The sequence below is a fragment of the Hibiscus syriacus genome, unplaced genomic scaffold (assembly GCF_006381635.1).
Source record: "Hibiscus syriacus cultivar Baekdansim isolate YM2019G1 unplaced genomic scaffold, ASM638163v2 tig00110419_pilon, whole genome shotgun sequence".
Classification (NCBI taxonomy): domain Eukaryota; kingdom Viridiplantae; phylum Streptophyta; class Magnoliopsida; order Malvales; family Malvaceae; genus Hibiscus; species Hibiscus syriacus.
This window is the reverse complement of record NW_024062731.1, coordinates 563,570-586,558: the sequence shown is the minus strand read 5'-3', so window position 1 is coordinate 586,558 and position 22,989 is coordinate 563,570. Positions and strand designations below refer to the sequence as shown.

At 35.2% G+C, this 22,989-nt stretch overlaps 2 pseudogenes; one reads left to right on the top strand and one right to left on the bottom strand.

The window, feature by feature from the left end:
* Nucleotides 1–4,857: 4,857 nt before the first annotated feature.
* LOC120124522 lies at nt 4,858–8,473 on the bottom strand (annotated as a pseudogene).
* Nucleotides 8,474–14,361: 5,888 nt separating this feature from the next.
* LOC120124596 lies at nt 14,362–18,554 on the top strand (annotated as a pseudogene).
* The last annotated feature ends 4,435 nt before the right edge of the window (nt 18,555–22,989 follow it).

The window sequence follows — 22,989 nt, the reverse complement described above, 5'->3', positions numbered from 1 at the left end:
TCGCCAAGCTGTCGCAACCGTATTTCGGTTGGGCCCGGAATTGGGCTTCGACTTGAAAATGTGGATTGGAGTCGCCACCGACCATTTTAAAAATGAATTTATGTGGTTCGGACACCATCTTACCTGATCTGCGTTGTACCAGAAACGTGTCGGGTTCGGGAGTCAGTTATGGTCAAGGAAGGATTAGCACCCTTGAATCGCCCTTTCGGTACCAATTAATTTTTCGATTGTCTTTAATGCGAAATTGGAATTTAAATTAAAATTTAAATTATTCGATCCGAATCACTTACCCTTTGACGATTGAAATTACGACTAACAAAATATGTTAGATAAGAAAAAATAAACAAGAAAATAAAATGTTAATATGATAATAAAAGATAGATAAAAAGATAATAGAGATAAAAGAAAATATTTAAACAAAAAACAAATAAAAAAAATAAAAGGTTAAGTTTAAAAAAATATTTAAAAGTAAAAAAAAATTAGGACCAAATTGGAACAAATTGAGTTTAATGGATTAGAAAATGAGATGCAAAAGAGCAAATAAAAAGTTAGGGGACCAATTCACAAAATATAAAAATATAAACATGGACCAAATTGATTAAATTAGGAATATGGAGGCAAATTTACAGATGGTGACCAAAATGAACTACGACTCAAAGTATCAGGGACTGCGGAAGGAATTTAAGAATCTTGTATTTGCAGAATAGTCCTTTATATAAATAAGCTAAAACACTTATTTCATTTCACTTTCACATTTTTCTCAAATGGCTTCTCCCTCAGCCGAGAGAATGCTCTCAACTCTCCCAGAAAACGGCCAAAATTCGGCCACCACTCCGGTGGCCACCTATTGCGCCGGCCGCCACCGTCGGCGGCCGAAAAAACCCAAACCTCTCCAAAAAACCTCCTCTACCTCCTCAACACTAATCCATAAACCAAATCCCATAAAACGACCCCAAAAAAAGTAGATCTACGTTTTTTAGTTTCGGTTTTTACCTCACCAACGATGACTCTTCGGCTCCCGGTGTATTTGTTCTCTGCTTTGCTTTGCTTTGCTTGTCTATTGTGGTGTACTATGGTTTTTTTTTTGGTTTGGCCATGGTTGTTGTTTGTGTTGGCTATGTTTTTGGATTGTTTGTGTTTCGGCTTCTGGCCGTTTGGTTTGTTGTTCTGTTCTCGTTGGCTTTCGGTTCGTTGTGGTTGGCTCACTGTGATGGTTATCTATTCACTGTGTTCTCTCCGATGATGTGTTCTCGGTATACTATTCGTACCCTCTGTTGCGATGGGTTTCTGTTGAACCCTCGGTGATTCTCTGTGGTTCTCTCTGTCTTGTGAGTTCTAGATGCTCGTTTTGTCTCCCCCGTGAGTACTGTCGTGGGTTCTGTGTGTTCCTCCCCGTTAGCCTCCTCTGTACTGTGTTGGTCGTGGGTTTTTTATAACCCCCACCGGTCGTTGGGAGTCCCGACGATCTCGGGATCGTGGTTGGTTGGCCGGGGATTTCGGGATGGGTCAGTCCCGATCCCCTCGGCCGGAAATCTCGGTGACCGGTGTTTGTGGCGTTCAGGCTTCTGGTAACCTTGATTTGATCTTGACCGTTGGATTGGGTCAGATCCAACGGTCCAAGATCGGCCGCTGCTGATAGCTCTTTGTGGGTAAACAACCCTAATTCCCTTGCTATGTTGGACGTTGATCTCTTTGTTGATCCAACGGTCCCCTGTTGTGTGGCACTGTGACATATGCTGAAACCCTAATTTGACCTATGGGCTGGATCAGGCCCGTCTGACTGGATTTGGACCCGTTTCTGGACCCGTTTTGGACCTGAAAAGAAAAAAAAATATGAAATTAAATTAAATTAATAAAATAAAATATAAAATGATATAAACTATATATATATATTTCAAAAATGTTTTAGAAAACTATATTTATACTTAAAAAAAAATCCAAAACTATATATTACATAGTTTTCAAAACGCTTTAAAATATTATATAAGTTTTCAAAAAAATATTTTTAAACTATATATATAATTCACAAAAAATGTTTTTTAAAACTATATACTATATGTTTTCAAAATGTTTTTAAAAACTATATATATAAACGGTTTCAAAATGTTTTCAAAACTATATATTATAGTTTTTAAAAACTATAAATATAAATTTTCGAAAATCATTTTCTGAAAATTATATATTATATTTTGTCAAAAACATTTTTACAACTATAATAAAAACACAATAACTCCGGGCGAAATGAGTGTCTACAACAAGAAATAAAAATAATAATCAAACCTAATCTAAAATAATTGATGCCGACTCCAATCACGTAACAAATTCTTCAAAGACTCAATACATTTAAATCATTATAAAATAATTTCGACAGTTTAAAGACTTTACCAAAAACATTTAGAGTGTCAGGTCGCAATTGAAGGAAATTCTTACCCTGGAAAAAGTTTTGATCAATAGATTAACCTTAATAGTAAAAGATTTTTGTTACCGAGATTACGGAAGTTGTTTTACTGTGGTTAATTATCGTATCATGATCCTCTGCGTACGTTCAAACATAATATTGAGTTTTCTATTTGACCTCTATCCTTACTGAGAACAAAACACTATGGTGGTGTTTATGTTGCAGAAGTAAAAAGTCTGCGTACCACATCTGCAGGCATCTGCACCAAAAGAGGTGGACCAAAAGTCTGCAGTCTGTAATAAGAAGACTGTTTGTTTTTAAACGTCTGCAGACTGCTAAAATAAACTGAAATATAAATAAACTGATTTTTTAAACTACTCAAATAACCATTTTTACTATTCATTTTTAAAAAAATTATAAAATGTCATTAAATTTAATAAATTATTATAAAATAATCACTATAATGTTGTAATAAATTATAAAAGTTCGATAATATAATAATTATTTTATAGTATTTAGATAAATTTATTAATATTTTATAATCTTTAATAAATTTAATAAGTATTTTATAATTTTTAAACTTTATTGACGAAAATTATCATTTGTATATAACTCAACGATATAATATACTTTATTTGAAAAACTATATTAAATAAATATTATACGAATTTTATTATTATAAATTATTACATCTATGGACTATTAGATTTGGTTTAATATTATATCATTTTAAAAATTATTATTAAATCAATCAATAATGAAATCAATTTGATTTTAATTCAATCTGTTTCAGTTTAAGTAATTGTTAAAAAATTATATTTTAATTCTCAATTATTTCGATTCACAAATATATCAATACTCAATTTTATAATATCATTTAAATCATCTTAATTTATTCGAGTGGTACAATCCGATTTTAGTAACATCAAAAAATATATAATATATACTCCATATAATATACGTCAATTAGTATTTTTCTATTTAGAAAAAAATATATTATTTGTTTTTTATTTATTTATTATATAAAGAACTTTCGTACTTTACCGGAATTAAATGATAAGAATTAGATTTCAATAGTGTGAATATTTTTTTTATTAAAACATTTTTTTGTGTTTTAATGCTAATAATTGTATGTCCCCATGATTTTTTAAATTTATATAAAAAAAAGTTTACTAAGTTTAATTGTATAATATTTTTTACTAAGTTTAATATAATTTTTCAAATAAAGTATATTAGATATCGTTGAATTATATACAAATGATCATTTTCATCAATAAGTTTAAAAAATTATAAAATACTTATTAAATTTATTAAGATTATAAAATTATTAATAAATTTATCTAAATACTATAAATAATTATTATATTACGAACTTTTATAATTTATTACAACATTAGTGACTATTTTGTAATAATTCATTAAATTTAATGACATTTTATATATATTTTTAAAAATTAATAGCAAAATGGTTCTTTGAATAATTAGAAGAGCTTCGAAGACATAAGTCAACGTCTGTGCCAAGAAGAGGACGCGCAGACGTTAGAAGAGCTTATGTCTTCTAAAAAACAAACATTCTGCGAAGCACAATGTCTGCGCAGCGCAGACATAGAGCTTGAAGACCTTAAACAGTGAAAACAAACACCACCTATATCTTTGTGATGTTAACTTCTACACAAGATGGTAATTTACGATACTATGCCATATGTCTTCATGAGATAAACTTTAATGCAGACATAAGAAAATGTATCCTCCCATGGTCAGTATGAAGTATGAACTTGTAATGGATGGAGCAGAAAATTCTCTCTATTCATAAAAAACGGCCTCGATGTTTACATGAGGCAGCACCCACTAACATACTTTTTTTTCTTTTATAAATTTGGGATGAATAAGATAATATTTATTCAATACCTTAAACTATTTGACAATAACGATTGTACTCCTACATAAACGATGCTCAAACCCGAAACCTCAAAAGATAACAATCTCTTAACCACTTAGTTTGTGCCCTGCTAACCTACTTTATGGGTGTATTTGGGTTGTTAAAGTTTATACACAACCGTGTATGCGATCATTAAATTATTTGGGCTGTTGATTTTGATTACAGTTGCTTCAGGGTACATAATTGGTCATCAAAAGAGTAATATCTATATCATGTTTATATTCCATATCAGTTGATATGGATTTCCATGTGCTTTTTAATAGCTTCAGTTAAAGTTCTACTCCACAATGAAATTTGATTTGTGATGATTGAATATAAGATTCAGAGAAATTGCATTGTGTGGTGTTTTTGTATACAATAAATTCTACCAACACCAAGACCTCTACCAACTTTGCAATTTTGAGAGCTGTCGACGACTTTTGATTTTAAAACTTGAATCCATGCTTGGCAATAAAATGGCCAGTAGCTCAAGTCCAAAAATGGGTATTTAGACCTCTTCTCCATAACTGATTCATGCTGATCATCTTTGGTCTTTCATTCAATCAATTGAACTCTTTTAATTAGCTTGAGCATGTAGAGGCTCGAGCCGTATCGTGCTAAACCCTCTAAATATCCGAGTGTCAGTCTAGTATTTTCTCACCAGTTGAAAAGAGGTTCCAGACCACGGTTCCGACCAAATAAAGCCCAATCGAAACCCTGAAGACGTCATCCCATGAACCTGAGAATGGTCAGTATTAAGCAAAGGTTAGGTGTTGGAATGAGTAAAGATTCAATCACAACTAATGAGGGGATGCGATAAATCACTAGTTTACGTGAGCAATGTATAGGCAGGCGCACATAGAATATGATTCTATCAGAAAAATCCAGCTGACCCCACAGCGTCTTTGGCAAAGACAGTTTAGTTTATCACTTGTTTTCCGAGTTAAGCAAATAGGGTATGATCAACTTAAGAATCATAAGAGCAAAGGTATTATATAAGCAACTCTACTACTTCTATTGTCAGATGTCACCAGTAGGTAAATTTCCAGAGCCAATAGTGAGTTGAACTTTACTCACCAAATTCTATGCCATATAAGCCATGATTCGTTCACTTCAATTGGGCAAACTTTCTACTTCAAATCCTAGAAGATTAGGCGGTGACTTCTTACCGCTGCAGGATGTAGCCGGTTGCTGCTGTTCCAAAGACCCCTGCTAGTACTCCTGCAGTGTTCGATAAACCAAGTAATACTCCCTGCAAAGAAATAATAAGTAAAAATAAAATACAACTGTCTGAACAAGGTTAGCAGTAAACCGATGTCAAGAATCAAACATAACCCGAGTAATACAACAGCAAAAATTGTGGTTAGAGAAAGCTTATTTGGATAACAAAATCAATTCCCGCCATTAGTGTAACTTTCCTTGTTTGTTGAAGGATAATCTTGAAGAAAAACCAGGATATCAACAATGGCAAGAAAAACTTACGGAATATTGAGGATCAATATCCTGATGGTTTGAATAAAGGCCAGACTGTGAAAACGCATCAGTTCCCTATTCAGGTAAAAGTGGAAATTAGATATTCCAGTTGCATACAGTTGATACAAGTAAATGGTTTTTCTTCAATCACAGTGTGGGGGAAATGGTAGCAGAAGCTATTGGCGTATACCTGAGAACAAATTGGTGGGAGGGATCGGGTCATGTATAAATGGTTCATAAAATGAAAGCTGTTGATAGAGGAACAAAGTGGAAATTTGACGAAATCTGAAGATAGGATAACTAAAACAAAAGCAACATTAACTCTATGTTTCAAAGTTTTACAAGAAACAAACCTGACTGCATGCCATACACAAAACAGCCATAGCAGGTGAGTTGACATGGCTCAGCTGATTTAGGAAGAAAGCAGGGCCGAGAAATCCAATTGACTGCATAATCTGTAAACATAACAATGAACAAAATGCACCATAAGGGTTACTCCGGATGAATGCATATAGACTCTTAAGGAAAGCATATTTAAAGAAAATTAAATGATCAAAGAAGTAAGAACAATGAAAATTTCATAATCGCCAATATTGGAGTGTGTTGAGGAAAATGAAATTAAGAATACCTTGCGAACAGTCGTCACAGATAAACCTCTGCTCACTAGTGTATCTGCAATCCAACCTCCAAGGTTCGCAGAAAATGCCATTGTAAGCCAGGGTAAAACACAGAAGAGCCCTGACTCGGTGAGATTGAACTTCAGGACCTATAATGTATAACAAATAATTTATTTATACCGTTGTGACAACTCATAGAAGAAACATCAGAACATAATGTCGTGAGTAGTGACTGCTAAATTCTTACCGTGCTTATTAAGTATCTGCATTATGAATGCTATGCTTGCAAGAATAACGACAGTGTGCATTTAATGATTAAATCACTTACTTGATTATAGTAAGTAGGCATCCATGTTAAGAGAATAAATGTTCCCCAATTGTGACAGAAATGAGACACTATAAGGGCCCATACAGGTGGTTTTGATAAGATTAACTTCCAAGGTATTGTTTTAACTGACTGCTTGGAAATACAATTGGAAACATAAGCTTCTTCTCTTGCGGCCGAAGTTGAGGATCATCATTAGGTGAACTATAAGCCTACAGAACAAAGAAGAAATTTATGGCATTTGAGAGATATTTCCAATTAAAATCGAACACTTACCTCAACTGAATCCTCAAAAACAGTACTTAAGATCATTCAAAATAAGAGGTGTGCTTCAAGCTTCCTTTTCACAGGCAGCATTTACCTTATTTATCCATAAAGTAACCCAGACTGTCCCCAGGGAGCCAAAGGAGTAAAACACTGATGGCCATCCGTACTGATGTATCAAGAATGGTGAAAATGCAAGGCCTGTAACAGAGCCAAGATACATTCCACTGTAAACCAATGCTAATGATCTACTCCTTTCAGCAACAGGAACCCATTTGGACAAAATATTGTTCATGGCAGGCATGGAAACACCCTGAAAATCAAACAAAACCAAACTAAATCAATACCTTGTCCATATACAATAACAAAAAGCTAAAGAGTTCAAAATTTCAAATTAGGCTTATGTATATACACTAAAATCTGATGAATTAATCAATTTTGACTCAATACTAGTAGTAAAAGAAGCAACCTCTCCGATTCCCATGAAAGCACGAACAACAAGAAGAAATGGCAACCCCAATTTAGCTGCAACAGGAGTAAGAACCGTAGCAATGGACCACCAAACTACCCCAAATCCTAAAACCGACTTCCCACCTACAGTGTCTGCCCATATGCCACCAGCAATCTGTAATTAACTACAACATAATTAGCAATAAAAAACCCATAAAAACTTATACATTTGATTAACAGAAAACCAAGATTCCATCTCAAAACTAAACCATTTAAAAAGGTTTTACAAAAAGGGAAAAAAACAAAGAAGAAGGAATTATTACCTGAGTAAGGAGATAACCCCAGAAAAAAGATGATTGTATTAAACCAACAGTTGCTGGGTTCCAATTGAATTCAGCTGACATGGGAAGTATAGCAATGCTCATATTTACCTGTCAATCAAGAGCTGTTTAAAGTTGATAATGCAAATAATTACAAAGCTTTAGCTGAATTAAACTACTCCTAATTCTAATGGTCATTTTCAAAGCTATTTGACGGTTCTCCAAGAATCAAACCAAAGAAAGAACGGAAAAGTAAAGCTTACTCGATCCATATTACACAGCAAAAAGGCTGAAAAACACAAAAGAACGATAACCCAACGTTTGGGGAACTGTTCCCACCAGGGAACCGTAGTGTCCAAATCATCCCCACTAGAAGCGACATCGTTTAGTCCGTCTTTGAACTTAAGCGAATCTCTTAGGGAGTCGAGTATGTCTCTGACGTCTGCATGTACTTTCCCGCTTCTACTTCTCCTTCTTCCCTCACTAACTGGAACACGGGAAATGCGGCAGCCATGGAGGGAGTAGAGGGGGATCCGGTTCAGAGACCGGGTCGGGTTGGGGTTGTTCCTGGTGGAGATGGTACCGGGTGGTGATTTGGGGAAGTTAGAGGAGAAGAGGAGAGCTCTGAAGCTCATGGCAACCTTTTCAATTTCACCACTTCACAAACAAGGGAGGGAGGGAGATCTTTTTTAAGGTTAGAGAGCCGGAGGAAATGGGAGCGATATTTAAGGGGAATGTTCGGAAGTTTGACACGTGTACTTTGTTGGACTAACGGAAAACGGATTTTGGATTCCTTTCTTAGACATGGATTGGGCTTGTCAAAGTGCGATGATAAAAAGGCCCGTAAGCAATTTTAACTAATCATGTTGCACTGTCTCTGTGTCAATGATAAAAATTTTAAATTTTAACTAATCATGTTGCACTCTGTCTCTGTGTCAATGATAAAAAATTTAAATTTTATACAATTTTTTAGATCATTAAAGGAGGGGAAAATAAATTATTAAGATTAACAGTAAATAAATGAGTAGATTTTTACGAGAAAAAAAATAAAGTGAATTATATTTAAATATATAAAAAATTAATCTCAATCATTAAATTTAATTAATCCAATTATCTAAAAAATCCGTGTTGTTATATCCCCCCGTCATACTTCGTCACTCCGTGGGAGTTTTTTCTTAAAGCCATCCATCAAGCCCAGTTACAGCTAGATCATATGGCCTAATGGATCTATACGTCGGGTCATGGGGTTGATATATTATGTTGGTGATAATTTACATCCAACCTACGCACTTAACTACGACACAACCACATGATCATTAAATCGACTGTTTAACTGCTATTTTTCCACCATTTACATTATCGTAAAACATCACATGCAAGCACCACAAAGGGAAAAGGTGAGTAGAGAATATCACCAAGAAAGGTACTAATTCATAAAAATGTACAAGAAACACAAGTTAGCAGCACATCAAGAGTATACATGGTAAAACTTGGATCAACGTAAAATTTTATAAGCTTGTCTCCCTCTTAAAGTTTTAAAGGGGTAAAATTATATTTTCATTAAAAGATATAAAGAAAATAACTAAAATATATAGAAGTTTAAATTTTTTAAGAAAGATGATCGTATCCACTCGACCCAACTAAGTTTATCCTAGGGAAAAAGCGCATGCAACATCAAGTATAATTTTGTAATTCCTCATTCAACCCCGTAAAAAACTTCATAGATAATGAGATAACAAGTGTGATTATAATGGATATTTTGTGATTAGTATGAAAATAATATAGGGTAAACTATGCCAATAGTCCCTTTTATTTTTTATCTTATTGACTTTGATCACCAATTTTTAATTAAGTGCGCTTGGTCCTTTACGTTATCGGTTCATTCAATTTAAGTCCCTCGACTGTTAACTTCTGTTAACCAATTAACGAAAGTATTATATGGTAATTTTAAAATAATATAAAAATCACATTCATCATATGTAAGTGACATGACAAATTCAAAATAAAAAAAAAATCACACTTTTTCTTCTTCCTCTCCTCTCACTTATTCTCCTTCATCCATTATTTCTTATTCCTCCTCCTCTTCCAAGAACCCACAACACCCAACAAGACATAACCCCTATACCCCCAAAACATCTACTATAAACCCCAAAAATTTAAATTCCAAAGTCAAAAATTAATCCACACTCACACATTCACCGCCATCAACACCAAATCCCTTTAAAATGACCACCCAAACCTCATTTTCCTAAAACTAACCCTCATCTGAACTTCACACATACCTCACCTCATCGTTAAACACAAATCACACAGCCACAATAGTCAAAAATTTCAAGCGCAAAGAAGAAAATTACCGTTTGGTCTTTGGATTCTCAAAACTCCAATGATCACTTGATATATTCGAACGATGGGTATACGCGTGGAGAAGAAAGTAGTAACATACTCCGAAACCAAGGCAATCCAACGATGGGGATAGCAGATCGACGAGGAGAGCCCCGAGAGCTTTAAGCATAGATCTATGTCGTTTGGATCACTTCTTTGTAAAACGGTGACCCAAATTGTGTTCTCGACATCGAGACGTATTAGCTTTAGCACGTGCTTATTGGGGCTAACTTATAGTTCAGCTGTAACAGAATTCTTAACAGCTTCAACAATTTCAAAACCGTTTTACAACAGACTAACAAACTACAGTTAGCCCTAATAAGCACGTGCATGAACTGCATGAACTATCTCAACATTCTCCTTGCTTCTTCTTCTCTTCTTCAACAAGGCATCACTCATATTTTTTCTCTGAATTGTTCAAACGCTGCCTTAGCCAGGGGCTTAGTTAGACAATCAACCACTAGAAATCCAGCTGGAACATAACTAATACGAAGCTGACCATCAACAATTTTTTCCGAACAAAGTGGACATCCAGCTCAACATGCTTGGAGCGAGCATGGCATACCGGATTGACGCTCATAGCAACAACGCTTGTGTTGTCACACCAAATGGCAGGTTCATCCGGTAGAGACACACCAAAATCACGTAGCAAAGCAGTAATCCATGTAACCTTCGCTACAGTATCAGCAACGCTCCTGTACTCAGCTTCCATTGTGGAACGAGAAACAGTCTTTTGCTTCTTCGAACTCCAGGCAACCAACCAACCCCCAAGAAAAACACAATGTCCAGACATGGACCTGCGATTGCTAGCATCACTAGCCCCGTTAGCATCTAAGAATGCTTTGACACTTAACCTAACATCTTCTGCTGAAAACACCAACCAATAATCCAATGTACATTCCAGATAACACAATATTCGTTTGACTACCACAAAATGGACTTCACGATGGGCCTACTTTTAATCGCGAACGCAATATCTGGCCAAGTGTGACACACATACAAGATAAACCCCACAATACTGCGATACTCACGAACATTTATTAATAGAGCACCGTCTTGATCAACAAGCTTCGCAGTAGCAATCATTGGAGTACAAGTTGAAGTTGCTTGAAGCATATTTGTTTTTTTTAACAAATCAAAAATTTATGTCCGTTTGACTAAGCGCCAAACCATCACCAACTCGTTTAACCTCAATACCAAGAAAGTACTACAACTCGCCAAGATCCTTAAGCAAAAACCGACAACTCAACATCTCTACAACGTGGTTAACATCTGCAGCAGAGGTCTCGGTGATAATAATATCATCTACATACAGTAGAATGTATGTACATCATACACCCTTTGAACCGAACAAATAAAGACACGTATGCTTTCGACTCTATTAACCTCAGCTCCAAAAAACTAGCTTTAAGTTTTTCATTACAGTTGCGTAGCGCCTGACGAAGGCTGTAGAGCACCTTTTGTAGCTTACACACCAACGGAGAACCATCTGAAGCATACTGTTCAAACCTCGGTGTTGAGATAGTTCATGCAGTTCATGCACGTGCTTATTAGGTCTAACTGTAGTTTGTTAGTCTGTTGTAAAATGGTTTTGAAGCTGTTAAGAATTATGTTACAATTGAACTATAAGTAGCAGTACATTGTAAATGGAAAGCACATATACACAATGAATTTCTTTTACTCATTTATTGTTTATGCTAAAGCTAATATGGTATCATTCACTATTTGTTCCTGAGGGTTTGTGCTTCTTGCTGCGTCGTCTTCTTGTTTTGATAGAGCTCTCTACTGGTAAGACCTTTACAAACAAGAAGGTGAATATTATTCTTGATTAGTCCAATTTTTTGCTTTGGAAGTAGTAAATTCTGCTTATTGTTCGTAGTCGCCGGTTAGAACATTTGTTAACTGGTTCTCGGCGTGGCGATCTGTGTAGTTTGGACTCCAACAGCCACTGAAAGGCGATGGTAATCGGCTGTGACAGACGACGGTCGGCGATAACTAACGACGGTGGTGAGAGGCGGACAACTACCTGGATTCTAGAGCTTCTCTCTTTTCTAATTTTGAGAGAGTGGAGACAAATGAGCTGAAAACAAATTTTTGATTTTTTTATACCTTTGTGCAGGGGAAGAAGAAGAAGAAATAAAGGATGAAGAAGACGAAGTGAGAGAGGAGGTAGAAGAATTGGTGGAATTTTTATTATTTTAAAATTGCCATATCACTCACAGCTAGTAAATATGAATTTTTTATTATTTTAAAATTGTCACATAATACTTCTGTTAATAAGTTAACGATCGAGGGACTTAAACCTAATGGATCGATAACCTAAAAAATCAAGTACACTTACCGATGATGAAAGTTGATCAGACTGAAAACAAAGAAAACTATTGACATCGTTTACCTAGTAATATATTATAAATATGTGTAAAATTAATATATTAGTGTAAACGTGGGAAACACCTTGATTGTAGGGTTGAAATCCTCTTCCATGAATTTAGCTAGGTACATTATACATATAAATTCTTTTAGGTAGGTCGTGCATTTATAACCAAAACAGTGTCAGGCTAATAAATGATTGTTTAATTTAGAGCAACAAAACTAATAAAATTTAACATGCACAAACCTGATAATTACAGTAGCTTTAAAAGTAGGATGATTACGTGTGTGTATAATATGAATTATTTGCTTTTATAAAATCATTGTTACGGAAATAAAAGTTCAAAAATAAAAATAATCAATCATATTATACATTTGTATGGAAACTGCGAGTAATGATTTTGAATTCGTCCACAACTTGATTATAGTTTTCTTCGCAAGTCATGAGAGATGATAATCATCGTTAAAATAAGTCATTGGAGATAATATCATATATCTTTTTGGAGATGGATTAAGATTAAAATGCTAAAAAGAGGATTATATAACTTAAATCGAAACAAACTGAAATTGAAATTGAAATACTAAAGATAATCATAAAAGCTACTTGTGACAATATTTTACGACAATAAGTCGAAATTGTTAGATTTCATAATGGTTTAATATCTACGAAAAATAATCTTGACAAGACTCGTCATAATTGAACTTAAATATAATAAAATTTGGGTACAACGTACATATGATTTACAGTCTGAGACACTCAGATTTAGGATCTAACCCTAATCGTGCTGTTAAATTAAGGCGGTGTCAATTAGAATAATTAGTTGAATAGAATTTTCATGAATGACTTCATAGATTCAAATTTTACTTAATTAAGTTTGGTCATAAGAACCAACTTACCTTAGTGATTAAAAAAATCGTTATTATTTTTAAAGGTCACGGGTTCAAACACCAACAATTGTAGAAGAGTAATTGAGCAAATTTTATGTATGGATCAACTTTATATTTGTTCAAATCCGGTCCAATCTAAATAATGACCTAATATTTTTAGGATAAACTGTACATTTAGTACTTAAATTATCAATTTTAATTTATTTTAATCTCTAAACTTTTAATTTTTCTAAAATCAAACTTAATGTTTAATTTTTATTTTATTTTAGCACTACTATCGTTAAGAACTTATAGCATTTAGTACTTGAACTTTCAATTTTGGTCTGTTTTAGTACTTAACCTTTCAATTTTAAATTTTGAACGGTTATACTAAACAAAACAAAGACTAAACTTTAAATATAATTTTAAAAAAATTAAAAGTTTAAGTATACTAATGGATAGTTTAAGGCTTTGACGGCAAGAAATTAGTTGTTATTTGGCTTTAAATTACATACTCAGTGAATCCGAGAAGAAAGGCAAATATTCCGCGCAAAAACAGATCACACAAAAAACTGTGAGCAACAAAACACCTAATTAAAATAGCGTCATGGAAAAGAAAAGGAGCAGAGGCCAGAGAGTTGCTTCCGCAGTTTATAATGGCGAAATGCAGATAACGTTTGACTTTGTTGAAACCTCGGGAACTGTCCCAAGATCCATTTTCCAAATACTGACATCCCTCGAATCTCGCTTTTTTCTCGCTCGTTGCATTCATTTAAGCTCCCCAACTCTCCATTCTTTTAGTCTTTCCCCTTTGCGTTCCATTTTAAAAAGAAATCTGATCTTCAGTTCTCACGTCTTTTGCATGTCCAACGCCTTTCATTGGTTTCTCACCATTTCAAGTTTCCTTCTTCTTCTTTTCATTTATAGAATTCTCAGGGTTTTGCTCTGTAATTTGTTGCTAACTGGGACGATATTGAATTCAAGCTTGAAGGTAACCAATCAAATTGGTAACTTCTTCAAATTCTTGGGTTATGTTCACATTTTTCATTTTGTTTTTTGTTCGCCAGTTGTTAGATAAAAATCTCGGCATTACCTTAAAGGTAAATGCAAACTTTTTATCGTATTGTTGCTGTGTATATTGGTTCATATTTCCCTCAGTGGCAAGGTTTTTTTTTCCCGTTCTTTTTTTCTAGTTGAACTTTAGGAAGGTGAAAAATAGAGTGACAAAAGCAGGGCAATTTCTTGTTTCTCAAATCGTAGCTTATGCACTTCAATACAATTTGCTTCAAAAAGGCTTCTACTATTGGCACTGTTGCTTCTTTGAAGTTCATGCTTTATAAATTGGAATTGTATCACTTGATTGGCAAATTTTCATTCTTGGGAATGGCAATTCGGAGATTTTGAATTCCGACTTTAATGTTTCTTTTCATGTGCAGGTTAGTGATATGTCGAATATCAAGCTAGATGAGGTTGTGTGCCATGATTCTGAGGAATCAGAATTAAGCTCTTGGAAGGGGAAAGTAGCATCAGATGAGAAGGTTAATAGAGTATACGATATCCTAACTACTATCCATAAGGAAGGGAAGAGGTCACTTAGCAGTAGCACCGCAAATGTGGAGAATGGAACACGGTCCGATAGGTATTACCGATATGTTTCGACTTGTAATGGTTTATTATTCATTTATCTGTAAACTGCTATCTTGTTGGAGTTCTCTCTTGTTAATTGTACTTCATCGTAATGCACACTCATTTTGCTAGTTGGAATCTGATTTATGTACTCTCTACATGTCCATGTTTGAAAGACGAGGTCAGCAGAATTGCTAAGCGAAGAGATTATTTGATAACCACTAATGGATATTTATCTGTCGTTTTTATTTGAAGATTTTAGTTTCTAAATGTCTCCTAATTTATGTACTGTACCAAACTACTAATGAATTTTTTTGCATTCGTGTTTTTTAATTTAATATGATCATATTTAGCACTTTAAAAGGACTCTTATCTGGTCGATTTGATGTATATATCACTCTTCCAACAGGCTATTTAAAGGGAACGAAAAGCATGCACGTGTAGTCGGAAGATCTGGACCTCTTATATCCGGAACAGCCTACTGCATTTCTTCGTGCAGCATGATATTGCTGAATAAAGTTGTTCTCTCAAGTTATAACTTCAAAGCAGGAATATCATTGATGTTTTACCAGGTAATTAAATGCACCTCAATATTCTAATAGCATTGTGAGCATGCAAAAAATGTTGTCATGAGTGTCACAAGTAAGTTTCTCTCTGCTTTATCACGTTATTAAATTGAAACTGTAAAACCTCCAGAACTCTTAGGTGGCGTTTGGTTGGATGGAATCCCTTGGAATTGGAGGAATTGGAATCTAATTCCACCATTTTCCCATGTTTGGTTTAAGTTTTCCAAGGGAATTAGAATCCCTCATGGCTTCAACTTTCTATCAAATGAGAGAATTGAAATTTGACCATACTACCCTCATCAATCTTTTGGTAATTTATTTATATATTGAATAAAAATATTTTTTTATTATTTCGGGTCGGGTCGGGTTTCTAATTCATATATTCGGGTCGGGTGAAACTTTATTTTGGTCGGGTCGGGTCGGTTTTTTTTAAGTGTGATATTAGGGTCGGGTTGAGTTCGAGTTTAGGGTGAAAAATACTCGACCCAAAAATATATATAATTTTACCTTATATATTTAGGAATAATTACAATAATACCCATATATATATATATTTTCAATTAAGTTACTGTTTTTATTGAATAAAAATAATTTTTTATTATTTCGGGTCGGGTCGGATTTCTAATTCATATATTCGGATCGGGTCGGGTGAAACTTTATTTTGTTCGGGTCGGGTTTTTTAAGTGTGATATTCGGGTCGGGTCGAATTCGGGTTTAGGGTGAAAAAAAACCGGACCGACCCGAAAAAAGTATATAATTTTACTTTATATGTTTAGGAATAATTACAATAATACCCTTCTATATATAATTTTTTTCCAATTAAGTCAATGTTTTTATTGAATAAAAATAATTTTTTCATTATTTTGTGTCATGTCGGGTCGGGTTTTTAATTTATTTATTGAATAAAAATAGTTTTTGGTATATTTTTTGGTAACTAATTAACATACTCCGATTGGAATGTATCGAAATATTGCTCTATCTTTTGATAACTTATTAACATATTTTGATTACGATGATTTTAACTTATAATGTTTATTAGCATGTTTTTTATAATTTATTGAAATGAATAATCAATCAATAAAATGAAATTTTAATATTTTTTAATTTTTTATAATATATTACTTCATGTAAGTTGTAAAACAAACTAAAATAAAGCAAAAAAATAAGAAGGACAATTCTATCATTTTACATTACTGAAATCAAATGACTGCGAACCAAACAGAATATAGAATTGGATTCCAATTCCTGACAGATTTCAATTCCTTCACAGATTTCAATTCCCTCATAAACATTCCAGCGAACCAAACGCCACCTTAGCGTCTTTGAACCTTTACTCGGCAACATTAATCCCGAATGTAATCAACTTTTAATGTCTGATTTCATGAGAACCTTAAAATTTAATCGATGGAAGTTCATTATTTTTACTGTATTGCAATGCAGAATCTGATAGCTTGTCTAGTCATTGCCATATTGGGTCTATGTGGAGCGATTTCGGTCGAAAAGCACAGTTGGAGGCTGATCAGGGTTTGGATCCCTGTAAATATAATCTTTGTCGGCATGCTTGTGTCGGGAATGTATACGTATGTTATAGGCCGCCTTTAGCATATTCCTCGAATTATTTACACAAAAAGTGAAGAGAAGTGGAGTCCTAACAATACATTTTGTGTTTTCCGTTACAGTTTGAAACACATAAATATAGCAATGGTGACCATTCTGAAGAACATGACAAATATTTTAACAGCAATAGGAGAATATTATTTTTTTCGAAAACGTCAAAATCTGAAAGTCTGGACAGCCATGTTTATGATGGTAAAGTTACTCCTAAATGACTTCCATCTAATTCTTTAGTGCACAAATCAAGTCAAAACACTTCCTTACATATAAACTCCTCTCAAATAGAGAAACTCTCTTATAATCATGAAAGTAAATTTTCCCTTTAGTCCGAAATTTTACTGAGAACTTATGCGTCCTTGCGCTGCAGATTATCTCTGCTGTCAGTGGTGGTATTACAGATCTCTCATTTGATGCCACAGGGTATACTTGGCAGATTTTAAATTGCATCTTAACAGCTGGCTACTCGGTATGCCTCGAATGTATTCATTATTTAGGCAACTCATGATTTTGAGATCTCTAATTTCTAGTTTAGACTTTGGAAACTATGGTCTCAAATCAGGATCACTTAACAGAGTGTCCATGGTTTTTCTGAATAATTTCTTGTCTCTACCCTTTGCCATCTTCTTGATCTTTGTTTTGAACGAATGGGAATATGTAATGAACACGTGAGTGAACGCCTTAGCTTACCATTTGTGACGGTTATATAAGTTTTCCATCGTGCAAGTATCATCTTCTGCGTTCTGACGATTTCAGTTTTGGGCTTTTCAGCAATGTGATAAGATTGCCGATGTTTTGGGTTTTCGCAACAGCTAGTGGGTTGCTTGGTCTTGCCATTAGCTTCACTTCTATGTGGTTTTTACATCAAACTGGACCAACCACTTACAGGTATTTGGTTTTGTATCAAAAAGGAGTGCCTCTAGGAAATATATGCTCCATTAATATTCTTTATGCTCATACGTACTCGGTACTCCATAGGTGTCGTACTATATTAGTTTCGTGATCCTCCATTTACACCGTCTTTTATCTTCAATTATGCATCGTGCAGTGTATCCTTTACACGTTCCCGAATGTTACGATCACAGTAACAATGACATTGTATCCTTGTTTTACAGCCTTGTAGGTTCCTTGAACAAGGTTCCCATCTCTATAGCCGGACTCGCGTTGTTCAAAGTTCCATTCAGTGTACCAAACCTGTTCAGCATACTTTTCGGTAAACTAATCGACTCTGCATTTACTATGAACAAAACGCTTACGAAACGAAGATCCTTATCTTATGTTGATCGACGCGTGCTCCTCCCAGGTTTATTTGCCGGAATAGTATTTGCCAGAGCTAAAATGTCATGATCCGAGATCAAGAACACGGCTTCTCTCCTTCCGTAAGGATACATGCATAAAACTTCTGAAAATGGTAGGAAACAAAAATTTTATTGCAAACTCAAAGGAGTAAACATATATTATATCAATGCCTTAAAATCACAACATCATATACACGAAAGGTCGTTAGTTAACACAATAGTTCTGATTTTCATTTGTTTAGGGCTTGTTTTTCCTTTTTGAGGAAACAGCGACATATATAGGAATTATGAGGAATTCCCTTGTAACTTTCTTATTTCTCCTACCATTTTTATATTTTCCATTGTTTTGGGTATTTATGAAAAAAGGCTGGTAAAACATGATGGCTGCCAAGTTGCCGGTTTGATTCTCTACATCACTAAAATTGCATAATAAAACTTTAAATCTCCATCAACTTCTTTGATATTAATACCAAAAATTCGCAGGTACATTACAGCCTCGGTCTCTTCGGGTGGCAATTCACGTAAACATTTGCATGTGCATCACCTTATATCTCAATCCCTATTCCCAAAGCCTTTTGGAGCTTCCATTTGTTTGCATGCATTGCCTTCCCAGATTAGCTTCTTTAAACCGACATTGTCTATTGATATCTCTCTTCCTCATTCATTGCCGTGGTTCGGCCATTGTGCCGGAGCACCAACTTTTCTCACAATCAGTATCATCGTTAATTTTTTTAGCGACGGATGATCAAAACGTAACATTAGATAAGATTTAAAGAAAAATAGTTGGGCGGTAAAGCAGAAATTAAGAAATAAATGACGTAGTTTGCCCTTAGCTGTATCATGAGAGTTCAAATCAAAACTTACATCAGTTACATGTATGACAAAAATATATCATCAAAATTATTCAAGAAGAGTAATGTCATTAATCTATAGTCAAGATGTGATCAAACTATCCAAGAAGGGACCCATTTCACAGTGTACTTAGACAAAAATGAATAGTTCCAGTATTATTATGCCATTGAATTTCATAATTGCAATACACAAAATGCTTGATATCTGGTATTCCGGTGGTCAAACTGCTTGATTCTGAAACTTTTGGGTAGAACAATTGACTTTCGCGCTCTGGACGAGAGAATCAGGAAAATGTGGATGCCCAAAGCTGAATACGAGTTAATAGACGTAGGGGAATGATACTACCTGGCTAAGTTTTCATCTCTGGAGGATCTCCGTTTTGCCCGGGAGAAAGGGCCTTGGATCGTATATGGACATTACTTAACAGTCCGCAAATGGTTCCCGGAATTTCACCCATCGTCTACAACGATTGACTCCAAGGTTGTCTGGGTTTGTTTTCCTTATTTACCGATCCAATATTATAACTAGCGTATGTTATTTGCAATGGGAAATACCCTTGGTCGTCCTTTCAAGGTTGATAGTAACACGAGCTTCACGTCCAAGGGGAGATTCGCTCGTGTTTATGTTGAAATTGAGTTTGGTCATCCTTTAGTGCCGAAGATTGAAGTGGATGATGTCTGGTATCATATAAAATATGAGGGTTTGCCCATGAATTGCTTTAATAATGGCATGTTTGGTCATAAGGACTGCTCTTCGATTATTGCTCTTGCGACTACTGGTGCGGAGAAAGAAGGTAGAACATTCGGGGGGGGGGGGGGAAGATGGCAAGAACACCACCGGAGTAACTGAGGTTGGTGAACCGCCGGTAGAAAGTGCCAAATCTTCCTCCGCTGATTTTGGACCTTGGATGATTGCCCAACGCCCGAAATCTAGGAAGAATTCCAGGAATCTCCGGGGGGATGCATGGAAAGTAAGGAATCATGGGAGAGACAAAGGTTGGTGAAGATTCACCCCTTTGAATGATATCTCGGATAATTCGACGGCATTTAATACAGCTGACAATGTGCATGACAAGGAATCTAATAAGCAGGGAGCAAAAAGATAGCCATAATTGTTGACTAAGCATCGAAAGGTGCATATTAAATGCATCGAAAAAAATGAGCAGTTCTATTGATTTTTTTGGATAATGACTAAATCATAATTTAGTCATTAAACTTTAAGGTATTTATAAATTAGTCCTTAGATTTCAACTATAAATACCCTAGCTCATTTAGCTTCAAAATCATCCCAAAGCATTCTAGTTTTCTTCCAATACTAGAGAGATTTTAGAGAGTTTCTTGAGAGTTGTTTTCTCCTTTTTATCTAGAGAGAATTATCATTGTTTTCTCCTTGGTAGATCGAGAGAGGTTGTAATTCCTATTTTCTCATAGTGAAATTCTTCTACCGTTGCCCGTGGTTTTTACCCTAAATATTTTAGGGATTTTCCACGTAAATTTTGTGTCTCTTTTATCTTCAATTTTATTTTCTCAAATTATCAGTTGCAATTTTGCTCTATCTGATAGCCGTCTTCCGCAACAATTGGTATCAGAGCTAGATTAGAGTGTGTAATATCTGCTTATTGTCTTTGTGGTTGCCACCAAAAGGTGGATCCTCCAACATAAGAAAGTAAGAAGGTATTACTCATTCTTTGAAGGTTCCAGAGAACTATTCACGATAGTGAAATAGTGGGAGCTATCCGTAATAGAAGCTATGACAACGAAATTTGATATTGAAAAATTCAATGGGAGAAATTTCTCACTGTGGAAATTGAAGATGAAGGTCATCTTGAGGAAAGACGGGTGTCTAGCGGCTATCAATGAAAGGCCGGTGGATTTCGCAGATGACAACAAATGGAACGAGAGATGGACGGAAATGCTATGGCAAACTTTCATCTAGCATTGGCAGATGAAGTATTGTCAAGCATCGAGGAGAAGAAGACAGCTAAGGAGATATGGGATCATTTCACCAAATTGTACGAGGCCACATCGTTGCACAATAAAATTTTCCTTAAAAGGAAATTGTACACTCTCCGTATGCCAGAATCTACTTCAGTGACAGAGCACTTAAATACACTGAACACCTTATTTTCTCAGCTTACATCCTTAAGCTATAAAATAGGAGAACAAGAACGTGCTGAACTTCTACTTCAAAGTCTACCGGATTCGTATGATCAACTCATCATCAACTTGACAAACAATAATGTCACCAGTCTAGTCTTCGATGACGTTGCAGCTGCTGTTCTACAAGAAGAAAATCGGCGCAAGAACAAGGAAGACGGACAAGTAAATCTGCAACAAGCAGAGGCATTGACAACGATGAGAGGGAGATCAACAGAACGTGGCCAAAGCAGCAGCCACAAACATGGTAGATCGAAGTCGAGAAGCAAGAAGAATTTAAAGTGCTACCACAGTGGAAAGAAGGGTCACTTGAAGAAGGATTGTTGGAGTCTCAATAAAAACTCCAATCCATAAGGCAATACCGCAAACACTTCAGATGATGGAGATGTTCTATGCTGTGAAGCGTCAACCACCGTGGAAGGAAGAAAACGATTTGCAGATATATGGCTCATTGATTCAGGAGCAACATATCACATGACCTCAAGAAGAGAATGGTTCCATCATTATGAACATGTCTCAGGAGGATCTGTTTATAATTACAATGATCATGCCTTAGATATCGTTGGCGTGGGAACCATCAAATTAAAGATGTATGATGGAACAATTAAAGTTGTTCGAGATGTGCGGCACGTGAAAGGCCTGAAGAAAAATTTATTATCCTACGGATTGTTGGATAATAATGCAAGCAAGATTGAAACACAAAAAGGAATCATGAAGGTGTTCCGTGGAGCGCTTGTGGTGCTGAAATGCGAAAAGATAGCTGCAAACTTGTACATGCTGAAGGGAGAGACTTTGCTAGAAGCAGAAGCCTCTGTTGCCTCATGTAGTTCAGATTCTGCAATGTTATGGCATAAGAAACTTGGACACATGTCAGAACAAGGTATCACTTCCTTTGTGTGATCATTGTATAACAAGTAAGCAACATCGGTTGAAATTCAACACATCAAATTCTAGAGGCAAAAGTGTTCTAGAATTGGTTCACTCTGACGTATGGCAAGCACCGGTCACATCCCTAGGCGGAGCAAAATACTTGGTCTCATTTATTGATGAATACTGCAGGAGATGTTGGGTGTACCCTATTAAGAAGAAGTCAGATGTGTTTGCAACTTTCAAAAACTTCAAAGCGCGGGTGGAACTTGATTCTGGAAATAAGATCAAGTGTTTCAGAACAGATAATGGAGGAGAATACACAAGCGAAGAATTTGATGACTTTTGCAAGAGAGAAGGCATCAAAAGACAGTTCACAGTGGCGAACACTCCTCAACAAAATGGAGTGGCAGAGCGGATGAATAGAACCTTGTTAGAAAGAACACGAGCAATGTTGAGGGATGCGCAGGCCTAGAAAAATCATTCTGGGCAGAAGCAGTCAATACCGCCTGTTATTTGGTGAATCGAGCTCCATCAACTGCAATAGAGCTGAAGACACCAATGGAGATGTGGACTGGTAAACCAACTGATTATTCAAACCTCCATGTATTTGGAAGTATTGTGTACGT